At 39.6% G+C, this 15,875-nt stretch overlaps 1 protein-coding gene across 10 annotated transcripts in view; it reads left to right on the top strand.

Moving 5' to 3' along the window:
* Positions 1–2,000: 2,000 nt before the first annotated feature.
* LOC112237713 (R3H domain-containing protein 1-like) overlaps positions 2,001–15,875 on the top strand; it is a 67,369-nt gene continuing 53,494 nt past the window's right edge. For all 10 annotated transcript variants that reach the window (XM_042318586.1, XM_024406341.2, XM_024406361.2 and 7 more), the window contains exon 1: positions 2,001–2,133. The gene's annotated coding sequence lies outside the window, so the exon portion shown is untranslated. The remainder of the gene's footprint in view (positions 2,134–15,875) is intronic.

Here is a 15,875-nt window from a genome sequence, read left to right as displayed (position 1 = left end):
GGTGCTTTAAAGTTCACTTGTTTGTGTATTGCTTTGTTTGGGGGATGTTGAGGTTGACAATAGTCACGGGCAAGAGCAATGAGTGGTGCTCTAAAGCTGGGTAATTTATGTATTTGCTCTTGTTTATCATGAATATACTGTACATTTGGAGATCACTAATATCCAGGCACTCAATAAAACATTGGATTATTTTATTGGCTCAGAAGGTAAAGTCAGAGAGGACATCAACAAATTTGCTGTAAGGAAGGGCATTGTTTGAGTGCTCAGCCTCAAATCGATAACCCTTGCTAGGCTTTAGCTAGCCTGATCTTTACTAACGCACTGAGAAGCCGGCAGGGAAAAAAGAAGACCATTGGAACGCAGGCCCTTGTGTCCCATGTTGCTCCCTCAATGGACTGACTGACCTAACCAGAGCAGCGACTGTTACATCCCAGGGAATTGATTTTACTCCACCAACTCTGTTTGTTCCAAAGGGCACCCTATACCCTTTATAGTACCTTACTTTTGACCAATGCCCTGGTCAAAACTATTGCATAGGGAATAGGGTGCCATTTGGGATACCTACTGTGTCCCTAGGCAGATTTACAACCCGACAGGAATTAGAATCAGCTGAGGCTAGCTTTGAAGAAACTTGTCTTATCTGTAACCCTGATAACAGCCCTGGCTAGAACAGATGTAAAATGTTTTTAAAAAGTTTTCGCGTTTCACAAAGGAAGTAATCTAAGGATATATAAGAATGTGAAATTAAAGTATGCGTACTCTTTTCAAATTGTCCAAATGCTTGCCACCACCTGTCCTGTCAAAATACTACATTCTACTTTTCATTATCTGTATGCAAAACATTACATTATATCTGTCATTTAAAAACAACTTAAATTATAGAAACACACATTTTTACCTGGCATCTTCTCCCAGGCCTGCTCTTGACTGCACTCACCTTACATTGACTATCTGACTTCAGCATGGCTGCCTCTCCATAGATTCCAGAGAGCAACTGACTAGTTACTTTTTCAAAAAAAAAGTTTTCAAATAATTGACTTCATGACAGCATCAATTTATAATAGTTTTATTTTTTCCCCCACACCTTGTGGCTAGCTAGCTAGTGATAGGACAAGATTCAGTGTCATTCATTTGTTCCACTCTGCATCCCAAAAGTCCCAAATGTGGCAATGCCTTCTGTCACACTGTTGAATACAATTATATTTGAAAGTACTCTGCTGATTTTCCATGGGGTTGATCCTTCAGCTGGTTGAAATCTGAGACAATAATATCCACCGCACAGTATTATTAAAAGGCCCAGTGCAGTCAAAATGTGACTTTCCTGTATTTTATATGTATTTCCAGACTATGGGGTTGAAATAATACTGTGAAAATAATGATGCCCTTATAGTGTAAGAGCTGTTTGAAAAGACTGCCTGAAATGCCAGCCTCTTTTGGTGGGATGGTCACATACGGTAAAATAGTTTATAGACCAATAAAAAAGTGAATTCCAAACCTCTGTGCCAATAACAGCTAGTTTTCAGTTTCCCCCTCCCCACTCAGACCATTCGCAGCAAAATCCTTGCTTGAGAAATTTATTTTTGACCATTTTAATTGAAAACAATCACAGCAAGGTACTTTAATTGTCACCGAACAATTATTTGATATTGAGAAAAAAACGGTTGCATTGGACCATTAAACCGATTAAAAAAATAGGTCTCTGTATGCCAATCAAGATGTATTTGCTCATGACCTAAAGTACGTGTACAAGACTGAAAAGCACATGCACGCAATGAATGCATACCAACGCAGTCTTGCAGGTGTTCACGTGGTTTTGCACATGTGCCAGGTGAAATTTCAATTGCACCACTGACACTCTAAAAACTCGGGTAAATAATACTTTCCTGTGGATATTTTGTTTCAAATGTTGCCCAGCTGAAATACCAACCGGTACATTCAAATGAAATGTTATTCAACATTCTGGCAGAGTTTTGTTTGACTTTAACAATAATTTGTATCATAGTCTGTCTGATTAGGCAACCTCCCCCTATCTGTCAGTCAGTTGCAGACGCGCTGCCTCCCCCTCATGTTGCCGACTGACTGGAAATAGAAACATAAATATACACACCGATAACTAACAACTTAACGCAGCCGGTAAGCACAATTTAATGGTTTATAAATGTAACGTTAACTATTTTCTTGAATATTCTGTGAACGTAATTAGCGCATCCAAGTTAGCTAGCTATAAACGGCTTCCAATGGCGAGAAAGGCAACGTTGACGAAGCTTTGGCCTAGCTGAAAGACTAGCTAATTATAGCCATCTAGCTAACCTGACGAATAAAAACAAGGGATTCTCCCTGACAAGTTTTTTTGTAAGCACGTGTCATGCGAGCATAGTCGTTATTTAAAAATAAAAAAAAGTATACATACATATATGGATTTTGTTAAACTGGCGACTAACCTTTGTAACTTTAGTCAGCTAACTTAACTGTTATTTTACAGAAGTAGTTAGCTAGCTATGTGGCTAGCAAATGTTCGCTAACCATGTGAGGCCTGCCATAATCGCGTTCTGTGGCGCTAAGGCAAGGGGGCGGTAACGTTAGGTGACTAGGTTTGGGAGCTTGTCACCAGTTTGCACATTTTTCTTGCTAGTGTCAGTGCACAATGGCCTAACGAGTTAGTTAACTAGCCAGCTAGTTGCATACAGTAATACTGTATATGAATAAAACAGTCGAGGTAGATGTGACCTGGTCGAGTTGCTAGCAAAGTTAATTTTTAACAAGTTCATGCTCTTTGAAACTGACTCGCGCAAGCTAGCCGGTGAGGTTGGATTTTGTATTGCGTTGAAAGATAGTGAAGTGTAACTTTCATGTTTGGCGGAGAGCTTGCGGTGCTAGCCGAGTTTAGGCACATGCAACATTGACTGGGTGATTCTCATGAGACCAGTTTTAATCATGGCATTAACCAATTGTGTTAGAAAACCATGATGCAACTATCATTCTGAAGATTAAGATGCCTATTTTATTAAAGGGGGTGTGGTATATGACCATTTTATACCACAGCTAAGGGCTGTTTTTATGCACAGCGGAGTGTCTTGATACAGCCCTTAGCCTTGGTATCCAAGGTGTCTTATTGCTATTATAAACTGGTTACCAACGTAATTAGAGAGAAAATAAATGCTTTGTCATACCCATGGTATATGGTCTGATGTACCACGGCTGTCAGCCAATCAGAATTCAGGGCTCAAATCACCCAGTTTATAAAGCACATTATACAACGGGTGGGTCTATTCCTGAATGCTGAACTTCGAGTGATACTGGAGGGTGTGCAATTCAAGCAAATAATCATAAAATGATGGATATTAAACATTTAGGTACATACAAGTGTCTTATATTTTTGTCTATTCAACAAGTTACCACCGGCTAAATTTATGAAGTTAAAATGCATATTAACCCTGTTCCATCTCATCAACCCAACCAGGCACTTTCTAAACTTGATCTCTACTATAAAAAGCATCTAGACATTATCACATTTCTCTTAGACTAACATTTTAGTTTTCAACAGAGGAGATTTGAATAAACCATCCTGTCTGTCTCTGACATTTGCAACATTGTTTCAATATTCAAATTCCATCTCCATCTGTCCTATAGTAATGAAGGTGTCAGGACCAGACAGACAGGCAGGCAGCGCTTCTCAACAAGTCGAAATACTGTATCAGCTGGCATCATTTTTATGGATATACTGTACCAGTCAAAAGTTTGGACACACCTATTCATTCAAGGGTTTTCCTGTATTTCTAAAACTATTTTATACATTGTAAAGTAATAGTGTAGACATAACTATGAAATAACATGGAATCATATAGTAACCAAAAATGTGTTAAACAAATCAAAATATATTTTATAGTCGAGATTCTTCAAAGTAGCCACACTTTGCCTTGATGATAGCTTTACACACTTGGCATTCTCTCAACCAGCTTCACCTGGAATGCTTTTCCAACAGTCTTGAAGGAGTTCCCACATATGCTGAACACTTGTTGGCTGCTTTTCCTTCACTCTGGTGGCCAACTCATCCCAAACCATCTCAATTGGGTTGAGGTCGGGTGATTGTGGAGGCCAGGTCATCTGATGCAGCACTTCATCACTCCCCTTCTTGGTCAAATAGCCCTTACACAGCCTGGAGGTGTGTTGGATCGTTGTTCTGTTGAAAAATAAATTATAGTCCCAGTAAGCGCAAACCAGATGGGATGGTGTATCGCTGCTGAATGCTGTGGTAGCCATGCTGGTTAACCTCTTGCTCCTACTTGAGACGCAGACGTCCCAACTAGAGCTCTGGAAATGCAAATGCGCTACGCTAAACGCTAATAGTATTAGTTAAAACGCAAACGTTCATTAAAATACACATGCTTGGTATTGAATTAAAGCTACACTCGTTGTGAATCCAGGCACCAAGTCAGATTTTTTAAATGCTTTTCGGCGAAAGCATGAGAAGCTATTATCTGATAGCATGTAACACCCCAAAAGACCCGTAGGGGATGTAAACAAAAGAATTAGCATAGTCGGCGCTACACAAACCGCACAATAAAATATAAAACATTCATTACCTTTGACCATCTTCTTTGTTGGCACTCCTTGATGTCCCATAATCAATACTGGGTCTTTTTTTTCGATTAAATCGGTCCATATATAGCCTAGATATCGATCTATGAAGACTGTGTGATAAACGGAAAAAAATAGCGTTTCATAACGTAACGTCATTTTTTAAAAGTTAAAAAGTCGACGATAAACTTTCACAAAACACTTCGAAATACTTTTCTAATGCAACTTTAGGTATTAGTACACGCTAATAAGCGATAAAAATCATCAGGAGGCGATGTAAATTCGATAGCTGGTCGTCTGGAAAAAATGTCCGGAAAACCACCGGGCCAATACATCAAGTTGGAGGTCGGAGGGAATCTGTTCCCTTTGGTCGGTTCTACCAAGAATCAAATCCGAATCAAATGAGAAGACTCTATACATCCTGTGGAAGCTGTAGGTACTGCAACCTCGGCCTCATTTAATACGGTTCACCTTTAACAATGGGTTGAAGTGGCGCATGGATATTTTTTTCCATTTTCAGTGATCAGATTTTCCTGCGCTTTTCGATGAAACAGACGTTCTGTTATAGTCACAGCCGTGATTTAACCAGTTTTAGAAACGTTAGTGTTTTCTATACACACATACTAATCATATGCATATACTATATTCCTGGCATGAGTAGCAGGACGCCAAAATGTTGCGCGATTTTTAACAGAATGTTCGAAAAAGTAGGGGGTAGGCTTAAGAGGTTTTAAGTGTGCCTTGAATTCTAAATAAATCACTGATAGTATCACCAGTGAAGCACACCCACACCATCATATCTCCATGCTTCACGGTAGGAACCACACATGCAGAGATCATTCTTTCACCTGCTCTGCGTCTCATGAAGACACGGTGGTTGGAACCAAAAATAAAACATTTGGACTTATCAGACCAAAGGACAGATTTCCTGCGAGTCTAATGTCAATTGCTCATGTTTCTTGGCCCAAGCAAGTCTCTTCTTCTTTTTGGTGTCCTTTAGTGGTTTATTTGCAGCCATTTGCCCATGAAGGCCAGATTCACACAGTATCCTCTGAACAGTCGATGTTGACGTGTCTGTTACTTGAACTCTGTGAAGCATTTATTTGGCCTGCAATTTCTGAGGCTGGTAACTCTAATGAACTCTAATGATTCTCTGCAGCGAAGGTAACTGTGAGTCTTCCTTTCCTGTGGCGGTCCTCATGAGAGTAAGGTTCATCATAGCGCTTGATGGTTTATGCGATTGCACTCGAAGAAACTTTCAAAGTTCTTGAAATTTTTCAGATTGACAGACCTTCGTGTCTTTTCTTATTTGAGCTGTTCTTGCCATAATATGGACTTGGTCTTTTACCAAATAGGGCTATCTTCTGAATACCACCCCTACCTTGTCACACCTCAACTGATTGGCTCAAACAAAGAAAGAAATTACACAAATTAACTTGAATGAGTAGGTGTCCAAACTTGATATTTGTTTTATCTGATAGTGCCTTTTTGTTCTTTATCCAAATATGGGTACATAAAAATAACATGTATCCACTAGTAATTATGATAAACAAGATTCAGAAAAAGTTGTGTGGTAATAAGACATTTTAAAATATTTGTTTAAAATGTTTTGTTTAACTCAGGCCTTTTCATTAGGTGAGCAAAAATGTAAATGTATTTGTTTTACCTTTTGGGACTTTCAAAACTATTGTGGTATTGATATTGTTTTGCATTGGTAGTCGTGGAAATTACCTAAAATGCATTCTGATCAATATACATAACAATTATGAAATGGATAACTAAAGATTCTAATTTTAGTAATCCAAGAGGATTTATGGTGGAAAATATTTTTTTGTCAAGTGCCAGTTTAGTGAGAACTAGCTATCACCCAACTGGATATCCATGTGCAGTAGCTAGATACACTTTTGTCACTACTAGCATAATGACAATATAGTTGAACTACTTTGGGGATCCCCCAATTTTGGAAATCGAATTCTTTAGGCTGACAACCTGCTGACTCGCAGCCTAAAACGTACCCTGCTAATAGCTACTGGTGGGCATGCAGTTTTGTATCAGCCCAGCACTAAACACCTGTTTCAACAATCAAGTTTTTGTATTCGTTTTTAATTGTAGGTGATGGTCAATGTTGGGGAGAGGTGTCAGTCAAACTCATTCCAGGGGGGGGGGGCATTGTCTGCAGGTTTTTGTTTTTTCCCTTTAAATTAAGACCTAGACAACCAGGTGAGGGGAGTTCCTTACTAATTAGTGACCTTAATTCAACAATCAAGGGTGGAGTGAAAACCCACAGACACTCAACCCTCCGTGGAATGAGTTGGACACGATGTAGGGTATCTGGTAATTCTATAGCTACAGATTGTAACACCAGATAATGGAATTTTATCAACATTTTTGGTATCCATTATACTGGGAGTTGCAGGTTAGGTACTGTTTGCTGTAGCACAGAACATTTTCGACCAACCTTAGCTTGGGCGATACTGTCTTTGTCCTCGATTTGTGGAAACAGGAGTCATATAAAATGTCCTTGTCCGTTTTGAATTTAGAATATGTTCAGTTATTAAAATATACACTACCATTCAAAAGTTTGGGGTCACTTAGACATTTTCTTTTTTTGGAAAGAAAAGCAATTTTTTGGGCCATTAAAATAACACCAAATTGATCAGAAATACAGTGTAGACATTGTTAATGTTGTAAATGACTATTGTAGCTGGAAATGGCAGATTTTTAATGGAATATCTACATAGGCGTACAGATCAGATGGCCATTATTAGCGGCCATCCTGTGTTCATATGGCACGTTGTGTTAGCTAATCCAAGTCTATCATTTTAAAAGGCTAATTGATCATTAGAAAACCCGTTTGCAATATGTTAGCACAGTTGAAAACTGTTGTTCTGGTTAAAGAAGCAATAAAACAGTCCTTTTAGACTAGTTGAGTATCTGGAGCATCAGCATTTGTGGGTTTGATTACTTGCTCAAAATGGTCAGAAACAAAATAACTTAATTCTGAAACTCGTCTGTCTATTCTTGTTCTGAGAAATGAAGGTCATTCCTTGTGAGAAATAGCCAAGAAACTGAAGTTCTCATGGAACTCTGTGTAAAGAAAAGGCCATATCTCAGACTGGCCAATAAAAATAAAATAATAAGATGGGCAAAAGAACACAAACACTGGACAGAGGAACTCTGCCTAGAAGGCCAGCATCCCGGAGTCGCCTCTTCACTGTTGATGTTGCAACTGGTGTTTTGCGGGTACTATTTAATGAAGCTGCCAGTTGAGGACATGTGAGGCGTCTGTTTCTCAAACTAGACACTGTTGTCTTAATCAGTTGTGCATTGGGCCCTCCCACTCCTATTCTGGTTAGAGACAGTTTGTGCTGTTCTGTAAAGGGAGTAGTACACAGCAAGTCGGTTAAAAACAAAATCTTGTTTACAATGACGGCCTACCCCGACCAAACCCAGATGTCGCTGGGCCGCTGACGATCAATAATAATATACTCTTTGTAAAATAAAATATTTCACTATCTGTAGAAACTACAAGATTAGAAAGGTTCAGAACTTTTGTAAAACATCACCGCACAGTCTCAAAATATATGGCAAACTGGGTGGTTTTCAGAGATTGATCGGGGGGGTTGAGGGTAGCTGAACGATGGAACTTAAAGCAAACAAAAGATAGTATATTTTATAATAGTTATCTGTAAAATGTGTATATTATGTATTAGCTGGAAGTAGAAGCTTAGTTTTTTTTTTTGCCATTTGGTTTACACCAATTAGGGGAGTGTTGGTAGGGTTAGGGGAAAATAATAAAGGAAAATATATTTAAAAATATCTAGATATATTTACGAAAAATATATTGCATTCGGAAAGTTTTCAGACCCCTTTTTCCTAATTTTGTTATTACAGCTTTGTTCGAAAAATTGATTTAAATAATCAATCTACACACAATACCCCATAATGACGAAGCGAAAACTGTTTTTGCAAATGTATAAAACAGAAATACCCGATTTACATACGTATTCAGAACTGTTTGCTATGAGACTTGAAATTGAGCTCTGGTGGATCCTCTTTCGTTTTCTCATCCTTCAGATGTTTCTAAAACTTTATTGGAGTCCACCTGTGGTAAATTCAATTGATTGGACATGATTTGGAAAGGCACACCCGTGTCTATATAAGGTCCCACTGTTGACAGTGCATGTCAGAGCAAAAACCAAGCCATGAGGTCAAAGGAATTGTCTGTAAAGCTCTGAGACAGGATTGTGTCGAGGCACAGATCTGGGGAAGGGTAGCCAAAACATTTCTGCAGCATTGAAGGTCCCCAAGAACACAGTGGCCTCCATAAGAAGCTTGGAACCACCATGACTCTTCCTAGAGCTGGCCACCTGGCCAAACTGAGCAATCGCGGGAGAAGGGCCTTGGTCAGCGAGGTGAACAAGAACTCAAAGGTCACTCTTACAGAGCTCCAGAGTTCCTTCGGAGATGGGAGAACCTTCCAGAAGGACAACCATCTCTGTAGCACTCCACCAATTAGGCCTTTAAGGTAGAGTGGCCAGACGGAAACCACTCCTCAGTAAAGGCACAAATCAAATCAAAGTTTATTTGTCACTTGCGCCGAATACTTCAGCTGTAGACCTTACAGTGAAATGCTTACTTACAGGCTCTAACCAATAGTGCAGCCCACTTTGAGTTTACCAAACACCACCTAAAGACTCTGACCGTGAGAATCATGATTCTCTGATCTGATAAAACCAAGATTGAACTTTTTGGCCTGAATGTCAAGCGTCACGTCTGGAGGAAACCTAGCACCATCCCTACGGTCAAGCATGGTGGTGGCAGCATCATGCTGTGGGGATGTTTTTCAGCGGTAGGGGCTAGTCAGGATCGAGGGAAAGATGAACAGAGCAAAGTACAGAGAGATCCTTGGTGAAAACTGGCTCCAGAGCACTCAGGCCCTTAGAATGAGACACTGGTTCACCTTCCAATAGGACAACGACCTTAAGCACACAGCCAAGACCAGGTCGGATTTGCTTCGAGACAAGTCTCTGAATGTCCTTGAGTGGCCCAGCCCGAGCTCGGACTTGATCCCGATCGAACATCTGTGGAGAGACCTGAAAATAGCTGTGCAGCAACACTTCCCATCCAACCTGGCAGAGCTTGATAGGATCTGCAGAATGGGAGAAAATCCCCAAATACAGTTGTGCCAAGCTTGAAGTGTCATACCCAAGAACACTTGAGGCTCTAAAAGCTGTCAAAGGTGCTTCAACAAAGTAAAGGGTCTTGTGTGTAGATTGAGGATAAAAAAATATATATAATAAGGATGGAATGTAACAAAATGTGGATGAAGTCAAGGGGTCTGAATACTTTCCAAATGTACTGTATATGGGGGACTGGAAATGATTCAGACAATTGCATTGATGGAAGCCACAATCCTATTTGCAATATTAAAGCTTATTTACCCCCCCAAAAATAAGAACACAACTTCTGTTTCCATCACAGCTGTCATTATTTTTGTATACTGTATGACTTTACTCGCATAAAAACTGAGGGTGGGAACGTGGTTACAGAATGATATTACACATGATGGGAAATGGCACATGCTCCAAAGCAATAAATAGTTGATCACCTGAGGGAAGATCTTCCTCTCTTCTCCGGGTCCTGCAACTACTGCAATTTTCCAAACCACATTATTGTCTTGTTTTAATCAGGGCTGCCCAGCGGCACCTCAGTGTTAATACACCTGTCTGCCTTTGAGTGGTTCATAATAGATACATGTGGGTTTTCAGCAATGCTACACTCACGGACTGTCAAACTGCTGAACCGTTTCTGCCTGTTTCTCAGGGTTAGGTCACACACACTAATCCACCAGGACATCCATTTACTCGAGGGCATTATGCCAATTTGCAAAGCACTCCACCAAGACAAGGTGTTCAAACAAGTGTGATCATAAGTCGGTCCTCTAGTGGCAACTGAAGAGAAGCTGGACAAAGCACAGAGCAGCCGCTTTGCCGTGTGCCATGTGGTCAGGACGATGCCTTGCCTTATCAAGAGAACATGATTATCTGTCAGGTGGGGAAAAAAACACTGAAAAGAGAAAGAACCACCCGATGAGTCTCACCTTCCTCCAGATAGGCTACGTCCCTGACTGTAATGTTCTCTGGTCGAGGTTTGTCAGGCTGTCTAATTGCATTACAGCTAATGTCAGTCTCAGTATTGTTTGGCAATGGTCTCTTTTTCCCTGGCCTGTATCTGTCAGGGGGATATTAATGGGACTGAGGGGATGTGATGCATGAGTTGCTTGCTTCAGGGCCTGATCCAAAAGAGTGCACTACATAGGGAATAGATTGCCATTTGTGACTTAGCCCATATGGGCTCCTGCGGAATGAGAAACAGAAACAAACGTCAGTCTCCATTAGGCCCCAGGAGGCTCCCACCTGAGTAACTGCCTGGCTTTGCACAGCTCGTGTTTGGAAACACAGCAATAAGGTAGCGTTGCCCAACTTCAAACAAACACACTTTAGGATGCATTATCCTTGTTTTGATGGGGGACAATGTGGAGATTCTGAATCTTGTCCCCTTCGGTGGGACACTTGAGTGGTGTTGCCATGGCATTTCCATTGTTTGAGTTCGATTTATCTCTTTACCACACCTATGGTGCTGTCTGAGTCACGGGTGCTGCAGCTAAATTACACTTCCTTGTGATGAGAATGGAGCACTGAGGTAACAAGGCCCCAGGTTCTAAAAGGATGACAAAACTCCCATCCCCTCTGGGATGAGACTGTAGGACAGAGGGACTGATGAATAGTGTCCTTGCTTTTGAGCTCTAGCCTAGCCTATCATCATTGTGTGACTGACTGGCTAATTGAATCGTATTTTGTAACTTGAACTCGTTCATTAATCATACAAATAGAGTAGCTGACTAATTTGTCCCTTTTGGTTTATTGATATGGTTTATGGAAATGGTACAGCTCAAATGTTTGGAATGGATTATTGCTAGTTTAATTCTCCTAGGGAAACTGCTGCATTGCAGGGCCCTGTAAACCCAGAGGAAAGAGAAATGGAGCTTGTACCTGCACTTAAGATAGGAAAAAATGTCAGTGATTTTTGTTAAGCTCATAAAGTCCTAACTTTTTATTCTCTTTCTGTTGTCTTGAAACTGAAATACAGCCATGACACAGTATGTGTATACATGCATTTCAGAACAACCTTGTTCTGATCTTGTAGTACAGTAGCTCGTAGCAATCTTTCCTCCACAGACAACCTGTTGCCTTTTTTTCTTATCTTATTTTTTTGCCATTTATTTTCCTATCCGTCTCTCTCTCTGTCTTCTTTTCCTTCAATTTTTTTATGGAAATGTGAATGGCAGAATTCTGAATTTTCAATACCTTGTGTAAAAGTTAAAGCACTGTATGTATCCCTAGTTTACCTTCACCTTTTTCATGTGGCTTTCATCAAAACTTCCCGTCTTCCCATCTCCAATCTAGTGGCATAGGCAGCAATCTGTTGATGGCAGGGCCAGCAAAAATGTAGGTGTGCCAAAATGTATTCAAATCATCACTCAATTATCATAACTGCCTACCCTACAGCCTAATGTAATCAATCGCACACAACTAACTATCTAAAGTGATTTCGCATTTCTGACCAAATTTTATGTAGTCTTGTAGGCCTACATAAAATCCGTGACTCTTGCATTTAAAACGTGATTCACACAGGGCTACACATAATAAATCATAGGCCTATAATTAGACTGAGACTAGGACATAATGCCCTAATATAACAGTAATATATCACAATAGGCAGCCATAGCCTATATAGACTAGAACAGTGGTCACCAACCTTTTCTTAGTCAAAATCACTGAGTCAAAATGCAAGCCGAGTTCCATTCTCTGCTGGGCGCGGGAGTTCAACTGCGCCTAGAATGTATTGTGGGATATCAATTAAATGATCAATAGCCTATAGGGCCCAACTATAGTGCATGGGCAAAGAAGCATAGGGCAAAGTTCTATATCCAATTAAATTAAATTCTCGAAAGTTATAGGATCATGTATTTACTGTCAATGTAAATACCCTATTTTCATATACAGTGTATTCAGACTAGTGATGCACCGATATGACATTTTTGGTCGATGGCGATAACTGATATTTTCCTTGCCAAAAAAAAAGTGATACCGATATTTAACATTTTAGCGGCATTTTAAGCATTATAGTACAGTTAACATACACACATGGATGCAGAGGTCTAAGGCACTGCATCGCAGTGCAAGAAGTGTAACAACAGTCCCTGGTTCGAATCCAGGCTGTATCACATCCAGCTGTGATTGGGAGTCCAATAGGGCACACAATTGGCCCAGCATTGTCCGGACCGTCATTGGAAATAATAATTTTTTCTTAAATGACTTGCCTAGTTAAATAAAGGTTACACACCACACTGACCAAAAAGTTATTTTGTTGGCATTTACGTTTGTCCCCATTACCAGTAAAACATAATCACAACTTATTTCTTCTACTTACTTGCTGTTCTGTTTTGTTGTTCATTTGTTCAGTCGTTTCATTCTCAACCAGGATTTGTATGGAACACCGTTTGGATCTTTTGCGTGTCAAAAAAGATACATGTCAAATAACACTATTTGACGTGTCAAATAAGCTTGTTGACCAATCAGGACATGTGACAGGACCTATGACGTGACAATCATTTAATGCGTTCGTTCATTTTTTACATAGTGTAATCAATGTGTAATAACTATCACTCGTATTTCATATGTCACAATGATTCATCGATACGTATGCTATGATGTTGGTAATCATCACTCAAGGATTTTTTTCTTTTAAGAATTTTTTCAAACATTATTTAAACGTTCACACCCCTAGCCAGAAACCAACCATTATTTTGAAATTATTATTCAAATTGATTACATAAGCCTAGGCCTAAATTAAATATTTTTTGAACAACACTTTATTTAAGATGTCCTTGAGTGACCTGAAATACATCTGCCAAATAAAATGTTGTTTAAAATTATTATTGTCAGTGTACACTATATTTACAAAAGTCGTGGCAACGTCTAGGAGCAACAACAGATCACCTGTGAAGTGTGTTCAAACCTGGTCAAGAACTACAGGAAACGTATGATCTCTGTAATTGCAAACAGGTTTCTGTACCAAATATTAAGTTCTGTTTTTCTGATGTATCAAATACTTATATCATGCAATAAAATGCAAATTAATTACTTAAAAATCATACAATGTGATTTTCTGGATTTTGTTTTAGATTCCGTGTCTCACAGATGACGTGTGCCTATGATAAAAAAATTACAGACCTCTACATGCTTTGTAAGTAGGCAAACCTGCAAAATCGGTAGTGTAGCAAATACTTGTTCTCCCCACTGCACATACATACATACATACATACATACATACATACATACATACATACATACATACATACATACATACATACACACACACACACATAATTTCTCATGGTTCCCGAGTGGAGCAGTGGTCTAAGGCACTGCATCTCGGTGCAAGAGGCTTAACTACAGTCCCTGGGTCGAATTCAGGCTGTATCACATCTGACCGTGATTGGGAGTGCCATGTGGGGGCGCACAATTGGCCCAGCGTTATCCGTGTTTGGCCGGGGTGAGCTTTCATTCCAAATAAGAATTTGTTCTTATCGGACTTGCCTAGTTAAATAAATAAAGTTTAATTTAAAAAAAACAACTGGCGGCAACCATAGCACAATAAATAGGAGCTGAACAGTGGCTGGTGCTGAAAAATATAGCGAACTTGTTATGCGAGTGTTGCACACCAACAAAGAGAGAACCTACACCAGTCGAGCAATTCATTTCAACATTAATCTTAATTTTAATTAGACTTTACAAACAACAAGAGGGCTTAATTGGAGTCTTTCTTCGGAGCCTAGACATATATAAAATAACTTTGCCTACCTCATCCAGTTATGAGGCTTAACGGCCTAATAGAAGTCAGATTTTTATTTATTAGGCCTACTTACAATTACAACCGGTCTCCCGTCTGCGCGACACAGGGATTCTTTAGCTAAATAGCCCAGTACTTTACTTTTAACCTTCACGTTGTACAGAGCCATATTTTCCATTCCATCCTAACAGAAACCGAGGGTTTTTTGTGTTACATGGAATATAAACACCATGGTATTAATCTAACTAATTAATTACTAGTCAAACGTTTGGGGACACCTACTCATTCCAGGATTTTTCTATATGTTTACTATTTTCTACATTGTAGAATAATAGTGAAGACATCACAACTGTAGCAGGTGTAGCCCATCATGCAAATGTTTCCTATTAGCAGGACAATATACTTTTTTTATAACCCGGCTACTGTTTTGGAAGTCCCTCAACTCGTAATTTATTCGATGCTTAAAACCTGTTAGGGATGATGCGAATTTTCGCAGCTTTTTGTAAAAAATCGCGCAACATTTCAACGTCCTGCTACTCCTGCCAGGAATATAGTATATGCATATGATAAGTATGTGTGTATAGAAAACACTCTGAAGTCTCTAAGACTGGTTAAATCGTGTCTGTGGCTATAACAGAACGTGTTTAGGAGTAAAAATCCCAGGGAAATCTGTTCACCAAAAACACAAAAAAAATATTCATCCGCCAGTCAATGTATTGTCTAAGGCGATAGAAAATAAATGAGGTTCCCATTACAACGCCTACAGCTTCCACACGATGTCGCCAGTACTGGCATTTCATGGCTGGTTTATCCTTGGTGAGATGACGTATAGGCACTTCCTGTCTTGGGGCGCACTGGAGGATGTTATGAAAGTGGAAAAATGGACGATGATTTCAAGACTTGCTGCTATCGAATACAGATCGCCCCGTGATCAATTTGATCGATTATTAACGTTTATTAATACCTAAAGTTGGTTTACAAAAGTAGTTTGAAGTGAATTGTAAAAGTTTATAGGCAACTTTTGTAATTTTAAAAAGTGACGTTGCGTGTTGTAAACCTGAATTTTCCTGGATCAGACTGGCCTTCATAAAATGACATTTTGGGTGTACAATGACGGATTGAATCGGGAAAAAGACCCAATTCTGATGTTTATGGGACTTATAGGAGTGCCAACAAAGAAGCTCGTCAAAGGTAATGAATGTTTTATATTTTATTTCTGCGTTTTGGGTAGCGCCGGCTACAGCTAAATCTTTTGTTTAGGTCTCGTTCAGGTATTTCGGGGGGTGCATGCTATCAGATAATAGCTTCTCATGCTTTCGCCGAAAAGCATTTTACAAATCTGACATGTTGGCTAGATTCACAACGAGTGTAGCTTTAAT

Source organism: Oncorhynchus tshawytscha, linkage group LG03 (genome assembly GCF_018296145.1).
Source record: "Oncorhynchus tshawytscha isolate Ot180627B linkage group LG03, Otsh_v2.0, whole genome shotgun sequence".
Classification (NCBI taxonomy): Eukaryota; Metazoa; Chordata; class Actinopteri; order Salmoniformes; family Salmonidae; genus Oncorhynchus; species Oncorhynchus tshawytscha.
Note: the sequence above shows the minus strand (reverse complement) of the source record. Positions and strands in the feature narration are given on the sequence as shown.